Source organism: Bos indicus, chromosome 8 (genome assembly GCF_029378745.1).
Source record: "Bos indicus isolate NIAB-ARS_2022 breed Sahiwal x Tharparkar chromosome 8, NIAB-ARS_B.indTharparkar_mat_pri_1.0, whole genome shotgun sequence".
Taxonomy (NCBI): Eukaryota; Metazoa; Chordata; class Mammalia; order Artiodactyla; family Bovidae; genus Bos; species Bos indicus.
Window position 1 is genome coordinate 69081535 of NC_091767.1, and position 18385 is coordinate 69099919.

General features: G+C 44.8%; 1 long non-coding RNA gene across 1 annotated transcript in view; it reads right to left on the reverse strand.

Moving 5' to 3' along the window:
* LOC109562707 (uncharacterized) overlaps window positions 1–18008 on the reverse strand; it is an 87497-nt gene extending 69489 nt beyond the window's left edge. The window contains exon 1 of the long non-coding RNA XR_002181193.2: window positions 17714–18008. This is a non-coding gene — a long non-coding RNA (uncharacterized lncRNA). The remainder of the gene's footprint in view (window positions 1–17713) is intronic.
* Window positions 18009–18385: the final 377 nt, after the last annotated feature.

An 18385-nucleotide genomic window follows, 5' to 3' on the forward strand; every position in this document is an offset into this window, starting at 1 on the left:
TAGCATTTTCTCTCTCTCTCCCTTCTCTCTCTCTCTCCCTTCTCTCTCTCTCTCTTCCTTCTCTCTTTCTCTCTCTCTATATATACACACATCTTGATTTTTAAAATATTTTAAGGATTTCACTGGCGGTCCAGTGGTTAAGACTCCGAGCTTCCACTGCATGGGGGCTGGGTTTGATCCCTGGTCAGGGAATTAAGATCCCACATGACACTCAGCCAAAAAAAATTTTTTTTATTGCTACAAAACACAAACCCATCACATGAGCTTTTAGTGTGTCATAATCTTTTTGCTGGTGAAAGGTCTTGCCTTGATATTGATGACAGCTGACTGACCACAGTGGTGGTCGCTGAAGGCTGCGGTGCTCATGGCAATTCTTTAAATGAGACAAAAATAAAGTTTTGCAACATCAATTGACACTTCACTTGTACACTTAGAGGCCATTGTAGGGTTATTAATTGGCCTAATTTTTCAATATTTCTGTGTCTCAGGGAAAAGGGAGGCTTGAGGGAAAGGAGAGAGATGGGGAAGGGCCAGTCAGTGGAGCAGCCAGAACACACACAACATTCATTAAGTTCACAATCTTATATGCATGTGGTTTGATGCCCCAAAATGATTACAACAGTAACAACAAAGATCACTGATCACAGATCACCATAAAAATATAATAATAATGAAAATATTTGAAATATTTTGAGAATTATCAAAATGTAATACAGACATGAAGTGAGCAAATGCTGAGGAAAAAGCGGCACCGATGCAGAGTTGCCACAAACCTTCTCCTAGTCAAAAAATTCAATATCTGTAATAAGCACAATTAAACAAGATATGCACTTATAACAAAATACCTTAGGCGGCTTAAGCAATGGACACTCATTGTCCCATAGTTCTGGAGGCTAGACGTTAGAGATTAAGGTGTCAGCAGAGCTGGTTTTTGTGAGTCTTCTTCCTGGCTTGCAGACTGTGTCCTTGTTTGGCCTCTCCTATGTTCTCACGTGGTTCAGCAGGTAAAGAATCCACCTGCAATACAGGAGCTGCTGCTGCTGCTGCTAAGTCGCTTCAGTTGTGTCCGACTCTGTGCGACCCCATAGACGGCAATCCACCAGGCTCCCCTGTCCCTGGGATTCTCCAGGCAAGAGTACTGGAATGGGTTGCCATTTCCTTCTCCAATGTATGTAAATGAAAGTGAAGTCACTCAGTCGTGTCCGACGCTTAGCGACCTCATGGACTGCAGCCCACCAGGCTCTTCCGTCCATGGGATTTTCCAGGCAAGAGTACTGGAGTGGAGTGCCATTGCCTTCTCTCGCAATAAAGGAGATACAAATTTAATTGCTGGATCGGGAAGATCCCTTGGAAGAGGAGATGGCAATCCACTCCAGTATTCTTGCCTGAAAAACCCCAGGGACAGAGGAGCCTGGTGGGTTAAAATCCAAAGTGTGGCAAAGAGTCGGACATGACTGAGCATGCATGGAGAGAGAAAGAGAAATAGAGGGAGGGATAGGCAGGGAAATCTGGTGTCTCTTCCTCTTCTTTTTTTATTTTTTAATTTTTCTTCCTCTTCCTATAAGGATACCAGTTCTGTTGAATCAAGGCCCCACTCTTAATATCTCATTTAATAATTCCCAGGTGGTAAAGTGGTTAAGAATTCACCTGCCAATTCAGGGGATGCGGGTTCGATCTCTGAGTCAAGAAGATCCCCTGGAGGAAGAAATGGCAACCTTCTCCAGTATTCTTGCCTGGAGAATCCGATGGACAGAAGAGCCTGGCGGGCTACAGTCCATGGGATTACAAAGAGTTGGACATGACTGAGCACGCACATGCACTCATGTACCTCCTTAAAAGCCTTCAGTCAGTTCAGTCAGTTCAGTCGCTCAGTTGTGTCCTACTCTTTGCGACCCCATGAATCTCAGCACACCAGGCCTCCCTGTCCATCACCAACTCCTGGAGTTTACTCAAACTCATGTCCATCCAGTCAGTGATGCCATCCAGCCATCTCATCCTCTGTCATCCCCTTCTCCTCCTGCCCTCAACCCCTCCCAGCATCAGAGTCTTTTCCAATGAGTCAACTCTTTGCATGAGGTGGCCGAAGTACTGGAATTTCAGCTTTAGTATCAGTCCTTCCAATGAACACCCAGGATTGATCTCCTTTAGAATGGACTGGTTGTATCTCCTTGCAGTCCAAGAGACTCTCAAGAGTCTTCTCCAACACCACAGTTCAAAAGCATCAATTCTTTGGCGCTCAGCTTTCTTCAGTCCAACTCTCACATCCATACATGACTACTGGAAAAACCATAGCCTTGACTAGATGGACCTTTGTTGGCAAAGTAATGTCTCTGCTTTTTAATATGCTGTCTAGGTTGGCCATAACTTTCTTTCCAAGGAGTAAGCATCTTTTAATTTCATGGCTGCAGTCACCATCTGCAGTGATTTTGGAGCCCCAAAAAAATAAAGTCTGACACTGTTTCCACTGTTTCCCCATCTATCTGCCATGAAGTGATGGGACCAGATGCCATGATCTTAATTTTCTGAATGTTGAGCTTTAAGCCCACTTTTTCACTCTCTTCTTTCACTTTCATCAAGAGGCTTTTTAGTTCCTCTTCACTTTCTCCAATAGGGTGGTGTCATCTGCATATCTGAGGTTATTGATATTTTTCCCGGCAATCTGGATTCCAGCTTGTGCTTCTTCCAACCCAGAGTTTCTCATAAGCAGGGTGACAATATACAGCCTTGACGAACTCCTTTTCCTATTTGGAACCAATCTGTTGTTCCATGTCCAGTTCTAACTGTTGCTTCCTGACCTGAATATAGGTTTCTCAAGAGCCAGGTCAGGTGGTCTGGTATTCCCATCTCTTTCAGAATTTTCCACAGTTTATTGTGATCCACACAGTCAAAGGCTTTGGCATAGTCAATAAAGCAGAAATAGATGTTTTTCTGGAACTCTCTTACCTCTACCTAAAATCACATTGATGGTTAGAGCTTCAATATAAATTTGGGGGAGACATAGTTGGTCCAGAACACCTCCATACAATGAGCCAGAAGCAAGCTCTGGGGTAGAGCACAGAAACATAGAAAGACCTCCCCATGACTTTCACCCCAGGAGCACACCTGCAGGGCCTGGTGGTTGCTCGTCTTGGACACAGCTTCCTTCTGCAGGCCTGGGGCGTGTGCTCCTGGGGCAGAAAAACTGTCAGAAAACAGGAAAGCTAACATGCAGACTCTTTCCTCATATGCAGAGCCTTTCCCCTTAGCCCTTCCCCAGTTCTGTAGGTGGGGCTGAGAGTATGCATAGTCCAGGAGCAGCAGCAAGTAACACAGCCTTCGGAGAAGTGGGTCTGAGAAGGAGGAGAGATGAATATCCACACCTGAGAATCACCTGAACCAAGGCTGAGCTATCAAGTCTAGCTTGCACAGCTGGAAGGGAGCCTAGAGACAAGCCTACTCAAAGCCCTCATTTTACAGATGGGAAAACTAAGAAAAAGGATTTGCCCAAGTTACAACTGGGCTCCAGATCATGTGCTAATGGCTTTCATGAACCCAAACCCAAACAGTTTCAGAGTGATATTTCTCATAGCACAGGCTAAGGACCCCCCATGGCTGCTTGTTTTAAAGGCAGATTCCTAAACCCCACACTCTTAGAGTCTGTTTCAAAATGTCTGAGATGGACCCAGCATGTTAATCAGCTCCCCAGGTAGAACTGCTGCTGCTAAGTCACTTCAGTCGTGTCCAGCTCTGTTCAACCCCATACATGGCAGCCCACCAGGCTCCCATCCCTGGGATTCTCCAGGCAAGAATACTGAAATGAGTTGCCATTTCCTTCTCCAGTGCGTGAAAGTGAAAAGTGAAAGTGAAGTCGCTCAGTCGTGTCCGACTCTTCACGACCCCATGGACTGCAGCCCGCCAGGCTCCTCCATCCATGGGATTTTCCAGGCAAGAGTACTGGAGTGGGCTGCCATTGCCTTCTCTGGTCCAGGTGGAACTGGTCCCTTCCAAAACTTGAGAATGATGCTCCAGAGAGAGGTCTGTGGTAGTAATACAGAAGCTCCCAGGTGACACAGGGACAGGGAAAGGCAGAATCTAATGGTGACGTGGGAAGGGGGACAGACCCCACCTGTGACCAACACAGAGCTTACAGACAGTTTCACATGGGACAGTGAGGGAGGAGGTGGACCCCACCCATTCATCAAGGTCAGCCAAGTCCACCCTCGTGATGGAAAGAGTATGGGTACCACAGCCAAACTGCCCTTAGATCAGAAATACAGGCACATCCTTTTCTCTGGGGAATTTCAGGATTTGGCTCAGAGAATAGTAATAACCAGCCAAGCATGGAAATCTTGATTCTTAACTTAGAAACTTCATGTACATAGAAGTATTTCCTGTCTGAATCTGAAGGGAGAAGTCACAGCACAGACAACGGAGGAGACAGAGTGGTGTGAGTGCACTTATCAACCGTGTCCTGCACGTGGGAACTGCCCAAACTCTTATTAAAATCTGCAATGTTAGAATATATTTATGTATTTGCATACTGCTTCTTTCAGCCAATCAGAAGTCCCTTCAAATAGCAACCAAGCAGTGCTGGGGTTGCGAGGCCACCTGGTGGTCACAGGAGGAACTGGCTGACTTTTCCTGACTCCCTGATGGTGCGTGACTCGTCTTCCTTTTCTTATTTTTTCTTTTATTACTTCTGTCAGTTGACCCCCCTCTCAAATCATCTCTGGAGAAGGCAATGGCATCCCACTCCAGTACTCTTGCCTGGAAGATCCCACGAACGGAGGAGCCTGGTGTGCTGCAGTCCATGGGGTCGCTAAGAGTCGGACACGACTGAGTGACTTCACTTTCACTTTTCACTTTCACGCATTGGAGAAGGAAATGGCAACCCACTCCAGTGTTCTTGCCTGGAGAATCCCAGGGACTGGGGAGCCTGGTGGGCTGCCGTCTATAGGGTCGCATAGAGTCGGACACGACTGAAGAGACTTAGCAGCAGCAGCAGCAGCAGATCATCTCTTTCATGCAAATACACACGCATTCTTTTTAATCCCCTTCCTCTTATTAAAGTACATCACTTGGGGGTTTTCAAACTCAAATACCTACAGGGTCTAACCAGAAAATACCCTCATTAAGTGAAGACCTGGTGGGTAAGCACCAGACTACTGTTACCCTGTGGGAGCTTAATGCTACAAGGCCAGGCTGCTAGGGCTTCCCATTGCCAGAAATCTGGGTATCTTTTAATGACATTTCAACATCCTGGCAGGTAATTCTTTTAAAGTCTGAAATGCTATGTGGATACTGTACTGTGTACCTGAAATTTGTTAAGAGGATATATCTTCAGTGTTCTCATCACATATACAAAAAAGGGTGAACTATGCAAGATAATGAGAATGTTAATTATCTTGATTGTGGTGGTGATTATATTTGTATAATGTACACTATACAAAAACATCAAGCCATACACCTTAAATGTATACAATTTTTCTTTGTCAATTATGTCTCAACTCCGGGAGTTGGTGATGGACAGGGCGGCCTGGCGTGCTGCATTTCATGGGGTTGCAAAGAGTCAGACATGACAGAGCGACTGAACTGAACTGAAAGATGGAAAAATGAAATTTTAAAAATAGAAAAAAAATTGCTACATTGGATAGTATGACACAGGCTCAACAAAACATGCCTGAGCATCAGCAACTTGTGACGCTGGGATAATTCTTGTCTCCTGTTTTCCTCGTTTTTCCCTCCCTCTCCACTTGCCAAATCCTAAAGGTTACAATGATTGTTAGACCTGAGAGGATTTAGGCCAATGTTATCTCAAGAAGATAAAGTGGTGCAGGAGAAATCCTTGAATTCTTCAATGAAATCAGATACTTAAAGAACTTGAGTGGGCTTCCCTGGTGGCTCAATGGTAAAGAATCTGCCTGCCAATGCAGGAGACGTGGGTTCAATCCCTGGTCCAGGAAGATTCCACATGCCACAGAGCAACTAAGCCCGTGCAACTATTGAGCCTATGCTCTGCAACAAGAGAAGCCACTCCAATGAGAAGCCCATGCACTGCAGTGAAGTCTAGCCCCAACTTGTTGAAACTAGAGAAAAGCCCGTTCATCAGTGAAGACCCAGAACAGCCAAAAATAATAAATAAGGAACTTGTGGCATCAGCCTCCGTCCCTCAAGAGAGCCCAGAAGAAGCGTTTACAGATTCTTCCCAATGCATAGCCATAGGTCTCCTCCTCTTCTAAATTAACTGGCTTCCCTCAAGCACCAGGATTCTAGATAAATTAAAAATGAGCTCTTATTCAATGAAATTGTTTTTCTGTTTTGTTTAATTACTAGTATTGTGGCAGTATTGTTTTTTACCATTTCCAATGCAAATGCAGTGTTTCTGCTTCACTGTGGATTAAGCTGGGTTTTATGCACTAGCCCAGGAAGCCAACCATCACTTAAAAACTACTCCTATGGGAAAATATGTGCCAGTTCCAAAGATCCAACTTTTACACATCAGCTCTGGGAAGTACAGTCTGTTAATACGCTGAGGGCTGCCTGGAAAAATGTTGTGTTTTGAGGGGTACATTTTGCTTTTCACACTATTCTTACTCGAATCACAGACTGTGAGGGTGAGAAGATCCTTAGAAATCACTTAGTCCACCCCCACATCTCACAGATGAGAAAAATGTTTACATGTGAGAGAACAGTAAGACAGAGTGACATGCCCCAATTTACACAGCTAGACACTGACCTGGGTCCCCAGGCTCCCAGTGCAGACACTACAGCCTTTTCAGATGATGGGAAATACCATGGCCAGGAGGCAGCCGAGCAAGAAAGGAAATGAAACAATAGTGGCCCGCGTTTATTGAATACTTGGTACATGCCAGACACCATGATAGATGCTTGAGAGCACTTATCTTCCAAAATATTATTTGCAGTACACAGACGGGACTTCAGAGGTTAAGCTGACAGTGCGTAAGTGTCCAAGTTGATTGTCACAGTTAATAAGTAACCAGGAATTCAAGAAGCTATGCTCTTAATCAAGGTGCTCCTCCAAGTTGCTCAGTTTAATCCACTGCTCCACCCTATCCTAGCCATCTGGTGTATTTGTGTTGTTGTTTAGTCTCTCAGTCATGTCCGACTCTTTGCAACTCTATGGACTGTAGCCTGCTAGGCTCCTCTGTCCATGGGATTTTCCATGCAAAAACTGGAGTGCTGGAGTGCATTGCCATCTCCTTCTCCAGGGGATCTCCCCAAGCCAGGGATCGAACCTGCATCTCTTGGGTCTCCTGCATTGGCAGATGGACTCTTTACCACTGAGCCGCCTGGGAAGCCCCATCTTGTATATTTAAGGCTTCACAACCCCAGAACTGTATCCTCCTATCCATTTGTAAGAAAGGCGTAGGATTTCTCTGTTGAGAAGTACTATTAGGATCTTTTATTTCAGGTAATAGTCTAGATGTCCAAAAAGTCTCCCAATAAAAAGCACCAAAAATATGATAATGAAAAATAAATTAATTTCATAAATCCATAGCTGAACTAAGGGAAAAGAAAAATCCCCAAAGGTCAAAAATCATCAGAAAGCCCTATCTCAAGAGGTAAGTGCTGATTAAAATCCGGGCTGGGGTGGGGGTCGGGGGTTCAGATAATCCCTGTTGACCTGGAGCTTGGGTTTTAATGGATCAACATGAAAGGGAGTAGCCCAAGAGACAAAATGTGGGCTCAAGAAGGGTGGGAGGCAGATGAGAGATGCCATCACAAAGCCAGTATACCTTTGAAGTGAAGTGAAAGTTGCTCAGTTGTGTCTAACTCTTTATGACCCCATGGACTATGCAGCCCATGGAATTCTCCAGGCCAGAATACTGGAGTGGGTAGCCTTTCCCTTCTCCAGGGGATCTTCCCAACCCAGGGATTGAACCCAGGTCTCCTGCATTGTGGGCGGATTCTTTACCAGCTGAGCCACAAGGGAAGCCCAAGAATACTGGAGTGGGTAGCCTATCCCTTCTCCAGCAGATCTTCCTGACCCAGGAATTGAACCGAGGTCTCCTGCATTGCAGCCAGATCCTTTACCAACTGAGCTATGAAGGAAGCACACATTTTCATTCTAAATAAAACTACCCCACACCTGACAATGGTCAGGATACCTGCCTGTCTCTGCTCTGGGTAGTCTCTCCTTCTTGTTGTTCAGTTGCTCAGTCTTGTCTGACTCTTTGTAACTCCATGGACTGCAGCACACCAGGCTTCCCTGTCCTTCACCATCTCCCAGAATTTGCTCAAACTCATGCCCATTGAGTCGATGATGCCATCCAATCATCTCATCCTCTGTCATCCCCTTCTCTTCCTGCCTTCAATCTTTCCCAGCATCAGGGTCTTTTCTAATGAGTTGGCTCTTTGCATCAAGTGGCCAAAGAATTGGAGCTTCAGCTTCAGCATCAATCCTTCCAATGAATATACTGAGTTGATTTCCTTTAGGATTGACTGGTTTGATCTCCTTGCAGTCCAAGGGACTCTCAAGAGTCTTCTCCAGACCACAATTCGAAAGCATCAGTTCTTCAGTGCTCAGCCTTATTTATGGTCCAGTTCTCACATCCATATATGACTACTGGAAAAACGTTAGCTTTGACTATATGGACTTTTGTTGGCAAAGTGATGTGTCTGCTTTTTAACATGCTGTCTGAGTTTGTCATAGATTTTCTTCCAAGGAGCAAGTATCTTTTAATTTCATAACAGCAGTCACTGTCCACAGTGATTTTGGAGCCCAAGAAAATAAAGTCTGCCACTGTTTCCCCTTGTAACTCCTGATCCAAAAATGGCCCTGATGTGGATTTAGGGTGAAACTTACAGCAGCTAGGAAGCATCACAACAAAAAAATTATTTTAAAGTGGTTTTGCTGGAAAAAAGCAATCACACAGACTATCTCTAGAGAAACACCATTCAAGCTTAGACATCAAAGAATTCCTGAAATAAGCACCAAAGAAATGATCTGCACTCTTAAGTTCATTGCAGTATTATTTACAGTAGCCAAGATATAAATACAACCTTAGTCTCTACTGACAGATGAATGGATAAAGACACAGTGTGTGTATATATACATATACATGTATATATGCACAATGGAATATTCAGTTCAGTTCAGTTCAGTCACTCAGTCGTGTCCGACTCTTTGCGACCCCATGAATCGCAGCACGCCAGGCCTCCCTGTCCATCACCAACTCCCGGAGTTCACTCAGACTCATGTCCATCGAGTCAGTGATGCCATCCAGCCATCTCATCCTCTGTCGTCCCCTTCTCCTCCTGCCCCCAATCCCTCCCAGCATCAGAGTCTTTTCCAATGAGTCAACTCTTCGCATCAGGTGGCCAAAGTACTGGAGTTTCAGCTTTAGCATCATTCCTTCCAAAGAAATCCCAGGGCTGATCTCCTTTAGAATGGACTGGTTGGATCTCCTTGCAGTCCAAGAGACTCTCAAGAGTCTTCTCCAACACCACAGTTCAAAAGCATCAATTCTTCAGCACTCAGCCTTCTTCACGGTCCAACTCTCACATCCATACATGACCACAGGAAAAACCATAGCCTTAAATATTACTCAGCCTTAAAAAATAAGGTGATCTGCCATTTTTCAATAATATAGATGAACGTGGAGGGTTTTATCCCAAGCAAAATAGACAGAGAAAGACAAATATTGTATGGTATCACTTACATGTGAGATAAAAAAGAAGTGGGTAAAACTTCACATTCCAATGCAGGAGGTACAAGTTTGATCCCTGCTCTGGGAACCTCATAGCTCAGTCAGTTGGTAAAGTTGCACCGCCTGTGATGCAAGAGACCCTGGTTTTATTCCTGGGTCGGGAATATCCACTGGAGAAGGGATAAGCTACCCACTCCAGTATTCTTGCACTTCTCTTGTGGCTCAGCTGCTAAAAAATCCGCCTGCAATGTGGGAGACGTGGGTTCAATACCTGGAACGGGAAGATCCCCTGGAGAAGGCAAAGGCTACCCATTCCAGTATTCTGGCCTGGAGAATTCCATGGGCTAAGTCCATGGGGTGTCAAAGACTCGGACATGACTGAGTGACTTTCACTTTCCCTGGGAACTAAGATCACATATGCTTTGGGGCCAAAAAACCAAAACATAAAGTGGAGGCAATGTTTTAACAAATTCAATAAAGACTTTAAAAATCGTCCACATCAAAAAATCTTAAAAAAAAAAAAAGATGGAACTCATAGAGGCAAGTAGAAATGGTGGTTGCCAGGGGCAGGGAAGTCAGGAGTTGGGGAAAGGATGAAAGTTTTAAGTAACAAGATGAATGAGTTCTGAGGAGCTAATGTACAGCTTGGTGATTATAATTAATAATACTGAAAAAAAAATTAATAATACTGTATTATGTGCTTGAAACTTGGTAAAAGAGTTGATCTTAAGCATTCTCACAAAAAAAAAAAAAAAAAGAAAAGGTAACTGTGAGATGGTGGATGTGTTAATTCACTTGACTATGGGACTCATTTCACAGTGTATACATATATCAGATCATCACATGTGAAAGTGAAGTTGCTCAGTCGTGTCCGACTCTTTGCGACCTCATGGACTGTAGCCTACCAGTCTCCTCTGTCTATGGGGTTTTCCAGGCAAGAGTTCTGGAGTGGTTTGCCCTTTCCTTCTCCAGGAGATCTTCCCATCCCAGGGATTGAACCCAGGTCTACCACATTATAGGCAGATGCTTTACCATCTGAGCCACCAGGGAATATCCCATACATCAGATCATCACATTGTACACTTTAAATATATTAAAATTTTACTTGTGAATTACACCTCAATAAAGCTTGGAGAAATACATTATCTCAGAATCAAAAATTACAGAATACAGGGAACTCCCTGGTGGTCCAATGGTCAAGAATACACCTTCTAAAGCAAGGGGGTGGGAACTAAGACCCCACGTGCCACAGGGCAACTAAGCCTGCAAACCATAACCACTGAGCCCGCACGCGTTGGAGCCTGCATGCCACAGCTAGAGAGAAGTCTGAAAGCCACAGCCAAGATCCCCTATGTCACAACTAAGACTCGACGCAGCCAAATAAATAAATGGACTTTTTTTTTTAAATTATAGGATACAGCAGAAACCAAGGAGTACCTACAGAGAAAAGCCAAAGGGTGAGAAGTGAACTGGGTTTCAAGGTGCTGATGCCAATCCAGGTAATGAGAACAACAGTCACAACTTACAGTCGAAAGATACTTACCATGAGGTATGCTCTGTGCTACAAGGACATCCCTGTGTAACCCATTGCTACATATTCAACCAATCAACCAACGACTGGCTTCGAAATAAGCCTAAAATAGCAAAATTGGAAAGTGCATTACCGACCACCTACTCTCATGTTTTTCAAACTGCAAGTCTTGCGATTTTTGTCCAGTTAGATAGATAAATGATAGGTAAGTAGAAACATAGACAGATAGTAGAGAAAGGTGCACACATATATATACACAAATGCATATATGTGTGTGCGTGTGTATACGTTTATATAAGTCAAGGTTCTCAAGAAACAGAGAGATAGGAACTATATAGAAATAGATGGACAGACAGAGATAAAGAGAGATGACAGATAGATAAATAGATAACAGATAAATAAATCTTTATCCTCATATACACACATGATATGAATACATATAATGGGTCTCAATTTAAAGCGCATTTTTTTTTTTTACCACAGATCAGAGTTATAAAACAAAAAGGCTAGGAGGGAATTCCCCGGAGGTCCCGGGGTTAGGACTCAGCTCTTCCAGTGCAGGAGGCGCAGGTTCAGTCCCTGCTCAGGGAACAAAGATCCCACAAGCCACGCTGCATGGCCGAACAAAAACAAAGAAACAGCAAAAAAGCCAGGAAACAATGATACAGTCCTAAGCCACCATTTACTTTCATGGGAAACTGAAGTCCAGAGAGGGAACAACCACAGTGGCCAGCCTGGCTAGAGCAGAGTCCACACAAGGGCTCAGACTTCCTGTTGCTCCCAGTGGCAGCAAGGCAGCACTGGGAGCCCTCACCATGCATAGCCCTGGGCTGGGAGGCTTGCTCGTGCAGCCCTTGGAACAGGAAGCACAGAGCAAGTCTGGCTCTGCCCAGAACAAGGTATTAGGCAGTCACACTTCTGACCACTGGCTGATGCCTCCTCCCTCCCCACCCATTTTGCAAAAATGCCTGTGGCCCTTCTGCTACCTCTCCCACCATCAACACCTGGTCTCAGGAAAAGAGTTCGTATCTTCCCTCACACAAAGCTCTAAGTCACTCCCATGCTAACTTCTTCCGATTATTTGCTCTTGTCCTAAAGGATTGAAAGTTTAAGCCAAAGACAAGAATTTCTCATCCTGGAGTTTTTCCTTCTCTACTGGCATCAGCAAGCCATTGAGAGAAGCATTGCTCCAGTGGGGGAGGGGAGAACACACTTGACCCCTTTGGTACCTGATGACCTACTGTGTGGGAGAAGGGCAGGCCTAAGAGCAAACTCCAGGAGATGGTGATGGACAGGGAAGCCTGGCTTGCTGCAGTCCATGGGGTCGCAAAGAGTCCGACATGACTAAGTGACTGAACAAGAGATGACCCAGGGGTCAGCATTATTCCTCTCCCCATGATCTCCTCCAGTTGCTCTTCTCTCTGATATGCAGCCCTCTATCCTTCAACTTGCAAGGTTGATAAAGAAATTCACAGATAAGATTACAGAGTTATGAATCTGCTTTTCCAACAGCAAATTTTATCATTCTTGATAAAGTCTGTCCCTTCAAAGCCATAACACTGGGGATGAATTGCTTATTTCAACAATTCATTTCAGGATCTTTGTTTTGGGACTATTAATAATTACCAATTATGCAATGCCTGTTATAGATCAAAAACCACAGCAGGCACTTTACACACTGTAACTTATTAAATCCTGGAAAAGAAGTATTGTCCCCTTTTAAACAAGACAAAGCTAGTTTTATTCTGTTTCAAACCTCATCGGTGGCCACAAAAACTCTAATCCCCAAGTTTAGTCACCACACTTGGTCTAAATGACTTTAAAGAAAGTGAAGTCGCTCAGTCGTATCTGACTCTTAGCAACCCCATGGACGGTAGCCTACCAGGATCCTCCGTCCATGGGATTTTCCAGGCAAGAGTACTGGAGTAGCTCGCCATTTCCTTCTCCAGGGGATTTTTCTGACCAAGGGATTGAACCCAGGTCTCCCGCATTGCAGGCAGACGCTTTACCATCTGAGCCACCAGGGAAGTTCAAAAATGACTTTAGGCTGTTTCCAGAAATCCAGTCTACCCTTGAAACACAAAGAGTGACCCCCACAGAGAACAGTGAGTCACAGGCTCAGCAGGAACATGTTGTGTCGTGGCAACATCTTTGCAAGAAGGTCACAGCCCACAGGACTACTCTCATGTCTGAACTAGTGTGTGTGTGTGTGTGTTTAATTAGTCAAGGTACTTTTATTTTCTATTGGGATGTAGCTGATGAACAACGTTGTGATAGATTCAGGTGGACAGCAAAGGGTCTCAGCGATTCATATACATGTATGCATTCTCCCCTAAACTCCCCTCCCACCCAGGCTGCCGCACAACAGTGAGCAGAGTTCTGTGTGCTGTACAGTAGGACCTTGTTTGTTATCCATTTTGAATACAGCAGTGTGTACCTGTCGATCCAGAACTCCATAACTATTCCTTCCCCCCAAATCCCAAACTCCCTAACTATCCCTTCCCCCCATTCTTTTTCTGGCAACCAAAAGTTCGTTCTGTAAGTCTGTGAATCTGCTTCTGTTTTGTAAATAAGTTCATTTGTACCATTTCTTTTTAGAGTCCACATATAAGTTATATCAAGAGATATATATATCTTGAGATATATATATCAAGATATATATATATATCAGAGAAGGAGATATTTCTCCTTCTCTGACTTACTTCATTTGGTATGATACTCTCTACGTCCATCCATGTTGTTGCAAATGTCATTATTTTATTCTTTTTAATGACTGAGTAATATTCCATTGTATATATGCACCACATCTTCTATATCCATTCCTCTACTGATAGACATTTAGGTTAGCCCAGGTATTACTTTAGAGATATAGGTCCACAACATAGTAAATCAACTATACTTCAATAAAATACAATTAAAATTAAAAATAAAGATGCAAACTATGCTCTAAGAAAAACCTGCCTAAATGTCTGACCCGGCACTTTGAGAGGCGAGGGAGCAAGAAGAAGGGGTCTCAGGAGTTTCTGGTCCTGACAGATGAGGGGGCGTGGCCACACGTCACCTGGTGCCCTCTGTCCAGTCCCTCCCCTTCCTTCTCACCCCACGAGCTGCATTTCTGCTGGCTGCAAACAGCTAGCGACAGAGAGGATGGCTGGTTCTCGAGTGTATGGTTTGGCTGGCCTGAAAGTCCCTCCCGCCCCTTCCCCTACTAATATAAGACCTACCTGGGGGTTCTGAGAAGTTGGCCTTATTTTTCTCCCCCTTCGGCTCCCCTTCCCTCTGACCTGGATGACTGAAGTTTCTCAGCTTTATGTGGGTGCTTTGCAGGTTCACTGTCAAGCTCCCCTTCTGACCAACTCTTCTTCCCCTACCTTCTTTAAAACAGACATTTCTCCAGATAAGACAGACAGATGTCCTATAAACATGGGAAAAGATACTCAACATCATTAATTTTTAGAGAAATGCAAACCAAAACTACAATCACCTCACACCAGTCAGAATGGCCATCATGATAAAATCTACAAACAATAAATGCTGGAGAGGATGTGGAGAAAAGGGAACCCTCCTACACTGTTGGCGGGAATGTAAACCAACACAGCCGTTAGGGAGAACAGTATGGAAATACCTTAAAAAAAAAAAAAAACTTGGAATAAATCTGCCATAGGATCCAGAAATCCCAGTATTGGGCATATGCCCTAAGAAAACCACAGTTCTAAAAGACACATGTACCCCAATGTTCATTACACCACTATTTACACTAGCAAGGACATGGAAGCAACCTAGACGTCCATCTACAGATGAATGGATAAGGAAGATGTGGTACACATATACAATGGAATAATGCTCAGCCATATACAAGAACAAATTTGAATCAGGTCTAGTGAGGTGGATGAACCTAGAGCCTGTTGTACAGACCGAAGTAAGTCAGAAAGAGAAAAACAAATATCGTATATTACCATATATATATATGTGTGTGTGTGTTGAATCTAGAAGAATGGTATTGAGGAAACTATTGTTAGGGAAGGAATGGAGACACAGATGTAGAGAATGGACTTGCGGACACAGTGGGGGGAGGAGAGAGTGGGCCAAATGCAGACTACAGCACCAACATATGCACAATGCCGTGTGTCAAATAGATAGCTGGTGAGCAGTTGCTGTATGCCACAGGGAGTCAAGCCTGGTGTTCTGTGATGATCTAGAGGGGTGGGATAGGGAGAGGGGAGGGAGGCTCAAGAAGGAGGAGAGATACACACATATAATTATGGCTGATTTGCATTATTGTATGGCAGAAACCAACACAACATTATAAAGCAATTTTCCTCCAATTAAAAAATAAATTTTTCTTTTAAAAAAAGCTTTAAAAAAAGAAATCCTGGAGTTGCCACCCATCAAAGTGACCCTTGGCACAAACACTACGTCCTTTCCTGAGTCCACTTTCGCTCCTATCTTCAAACTTCCAACACCACCCCCTCCCCCCTCCCCCCTCAACTGTGATTCTTATTCCTCTGAGAAAAGGGAAGTGACCAGGAGAGGGTTTCGGGGGCTCCCACCACTGGATCTGCTGTTCTGCTTCTCCTCCTAAGACCGTGTCCTACCCATCAGCAACATTGCAGTAACCAATGGACCACCCGCTTCTCAAAACGCTGGCTTCCCAAGGCTTCCAGGACAGCCAGTCTCTCTCCTGGTGCTTCTCTCAGCTCCCTAGCTGCCCTCTCTCTGTTGTCTTTGCTTATCTGTCCTCATAGCCTTTCTGATTGCAGCGCCCCAGAGATCAATCCTTCTCCTTCTTGTCTTTTTTTTATAAACACCCACATTCTAAGTGATCTCGTTATCTCATGGCTTTAAAATGCCATCTAAATGCTGCTAACATAAATTTCTATCTCCAGCCCAAACTCCTCCCTAAGTTTCCGGCTCATTTTTGCATCTGCCCACCCAGCATCTTCACTTGAGAGTCCCATCTTCACCTTAACCTACCCCTGATTTTCCCTCCAGACCCACACAAGCTACAACCTTGTCCATCTCCAGAAACCGCAATCCCATCCTCCCAGCAGCTCAGGCCTCAACACCTTGGAGCCCACCTGGACACGTCTCTCTCATCACTCATCCAATCAGGATATCTCACTGGATCTACTTTTAAAGAGTATCCAAAATCCAGTTATTTCTCACCATTCACTATCACCTTCCTACCATCGCCCTGGTCGACACCAGCGTCACCTTATCGGGGTTACTTACTGCTCAAGCTTACTGCTCTGCTTGCCCGAGTCAATTCTCAACACAGCAGTGGGGTGATCTCTTTGAAATTTGTCAGATGACTGATTTCTCCGCTCAGAATCCTGCCTTGACACTTAGGATAAAATACAATATCTTCGCCAGCATGGAATCACCAGCCCCCTCAAGACCTGGTGTGCGGGGAGCGAGCTCCGCCTCTGGCAAAGGTCATGAGGAAGGAGGCTTGGCATACGCAAAGGCGGGATCAAGCCTCAGGAGTCTCCCTGGAAATTCTCGAGCAATCTACCCCCAAAACCAGAGTCTGCCTACTTTCTGCTTTGTGCTTTCACCTACACCTCTGACTTTACGGGGGGCTGTCCCCCACTACCTCTCTGAAAAAAGAGTTAGCTTACAGCTCCAGTTAATAATTCCTGGGTGTGACAGTGTTTCAACCTACAAACTCCCTTGGAAGTCCTCTAGCCTGCCTGAATAGGTTTTTCCGGCCACATGTGATTGCTCAGAGCCTCCAAACTGTGAGAGCCATGAGATGTTCTAAACTGTCTAAATACAGATTCCTTTGAGCAGTCAAAAGATTGATTAGAAATTGTATTGGTGAAGGGATTTTCACTTGTTGGGCCAATGTTTGCTGCTAAGTCTCCATATCCCTTACCTGCTGTGTCCCTGGCAGTGTATTGATTAATATAATTGGTTTAAATAGTAGCTTTAATGTTTGTAACCTGGGACCCTTGAATTAATTCTTTTTCTTGTTATAGCCCACCACACCTTTGCTCTGTAGGAATGCAACTTTATCTAATGCTTTTTGGAGGCTGGCGCCTGATTTTAGAATAATCACCTTTAGAGAAAAAGGCCTCCGGGCCAGAAGATGATGCAAATCACCTAAACTTTTGCATATGATAAGTTTGCAGGAAGAAAGCCTGGCTTACTGCATGACTCTACCCCTTCCCCCATTATCCTCTATGCATAACTTAAGGTATAAAAACTACTTTGGAAAATAAAGTGTGGGCCTTGTTCACCGAAACTTGGTCTCACCATGTCGTTCTTTCTCTTACCTTCTGGCTGAATTATTCAGCCTCTTTTCTACACTGAATTTCCTCACTGAGCTATCCTTATTTCAGCCTCTCTTCTCCACTGAATTTTCCTACTGAGCTATCCTCATTCTATTACTCTTTATATCCTTAATTAACGTTTAATTAAGCAATTGTTTCCTGATCTTCGCTGACGCCGTCCCCGCTTCGAATTCCCTGGATCAGCCGGGGCTGGTCCCCGGCACTGGTGCAACCCCCCACCCCTGCCAACCTCTTACCTTCCTTTCCTGCTTCTTTCTTCCTGGTCACTCTGCTCCAGCCCTGCGGCCTCTGCTGTTCCACCTCTACGCCTGTTGTTCTGTCTGTCACGAACCTTCTTCCCTGTCCTCTTAGCGTGCTAGATTTTCCTCCTTAGCACTGTCACCACCTGGCAGAACAGCTGTCAGTCTCCCCCTCCTCCACACAGTAGAGCTTCAGCGCTTTCTCCACTTCTGCTTACGGTGTGGTATCCAATACAGTTCTCCTACCCGTGCCTCTGGGAAACTCTCTGGGCCGGCAGCTTCCTCTCCATCCTAGAAGCCACAGCATCTAACACCCGTCCCAGCCCCGCCCAACTCACCCACCCATTTGGCCCTTCCCATTTGTCCTTCTGCCCAGTGCTACCCAGTGGCTGGTCCAGGAGACCAGACACTCCCAGGCAACTTCCGGAACCACTGGGTTTTGCACTCAATAGGATCTCAGTAAACTTTGACTGCTTGCAAGGAGATTTCTGTGATGATAATTTTGGATCCCGGGGGCTGGGGGTAGGGAAATGGTTGAGGGTCCTTTATAAAACACTTCCACCTCAACCCTGGGGCACCTACTGGCCCCAGAGCTGACTTATCAAAGGCCCATTTAGACCTCAAGAACACCACCTGTTCCTGAAAGCTAAGAGAATCCCTTGTTCCTCC